Source organism: Rhinopithecus bieti, unplaced genomic scaffold, assembly GCF_001698545.2.
Source record: "Rhinopithecus bieti isolate Rb0 unplaced genomic scaffold, ASM169854v2 scaffold_315, whole genome shotgun sequence".
Taxonomy (NCBI): Eukaryota; Metazoa; Chordata; class Mammalia; order Primates; family Cercopithecidae; genus Rhinopithecus; species Rhinopithecus bieti.
The window spans coordinates 3,498,516-3,499,969 of NW_016803481.1; the positions used below are offsets into that span (position 1 = coordinate 3,498,516).

Here is a 1,454-nt window from a genome sequence, read left to right on the forward strand (position 1 = left end):
TCCCAAAGTGCTGGGATTATAGGCATGAGTCACTGCACCCAGTCTATTTTTTGTTTGGTTTGGTTTTGTTAATGCGATGAGGTCTCACTCTGTCACCCAGGTTGGAGTGCAATGGCACAATCACAGCTCACTGCAGCCTCGACCACCAGGCTCAAGTGATTCTCCTGCTTCAGCATCCCAAGTAGCTGGGACCACAGGCATGCACCACCATGTCTGGCGATTTTTTTTTTTTTTTTTTTTTTTTTTAAGAAAGGAGGTCTCACTATAGTGCTTAGGCTGGTCTTGAACTCCTGAACTCAAACAATGTTCCTGCCTCAGACTCCCAAAGTGCTGGGATTACAGGCATAAGCCACTACACATGGCCTGATTATTATTATTATTATTACTGATAGGAGTTTAGGAGTAGAGGTTTAATAGGTAAAAGAAAGAGAAAGGAAAACAGCTCTCTCTCTCTCTAGTGTGAGAGACGGGACTTCTGAGAGAAAACGGCCTTGATTATTGTTTTTTAATCCACAAAAAGTGTAAGTCATTTATTTTTCTTCTAGCCCTGGGCTCAGGACATAGATGGCTTCTGGGTTGACAATTTTCTCCAGGTTGCTTCTGAACTTAGAATAAAGCTCAGCGTAGAAAGCCCTCAGGTCAAGCACAGTGTCCCCGATCTCCCCATAGGGTGCCTCATCTTGCCTGTGCACCAAGGCCTGGTAATAATCCATTACATGAATTTCCTGGGAGGCCTTGGCCACAGCATCTCCATGTTCTGAGAAGTACTTAGACGTGGCTGTCTGGAAGGCTTCCACTTTGGTCTTGACTGCATTCATCCCCTCCAGCATCTTCTCCTGGAGTGATACCCCAAAATAATGTCCATTCTCAATCTTGGGGATCAGATGCTGGATCCATGTGATCACCAGAATGCATTTCTCTTTCAGAGTCCAGACTTCCGTCTTAACCAGGGAAACAGGAACAGGACCTTCTCATGCCAGGGAGACTTCTTTCTCCTCCTGCTTATCTGTTTCCAACTCATCATTCTTGGATAGAGGGTCTGGGATGGGGATTCCAGTGGTGCTCAGAGGGAGGTCAGATCAGCCACATTGAAGGAGTCTTCTTGCAAGAGCTGATTCAGATATGATTTTCCGTGGCAAGAATCTGTAGGGGAATTCCTCAGTCTCCTGGAAAAGATTTTGCCTGAAGACCTTCACCTGCTTTCAGGCATCCCCACTCAGGTGCACTCCACAAGGCTTGGCCATGCTGCTCCAGGTGCTAGATCTCTGGTCTCCTGGCTAGTCCTGATTCTTTATTAAAGTTACCATCTCGCTGCTTATATTATGCATCTGTTCTTGCATGTTTTTCACTTTTTCCATTAGAGGCCTTAACACGTTAGCCATAGTTATTTTAAATTCCCTGTCAGGCTATCCAAAATCTCTACAATATATGGGTCTGGTTATGAGGCTTGTCTT

General features: G+C 45.3%; 1 pseudogene; it reads right to left on the reverse strand.

Annotated features, from left to right (window-relative positions):
* Nucleotides 1-530: 530 nt before the first annotated feature.
* LOC108537208 (proteasome activator complex subunit 2 pseudogene) lies at nt 531-1,244 on the reverse strand (annotated as a pseudogene).
* Nucleotides 1,245-1,454: the final 210 nt, after the last annotated feature.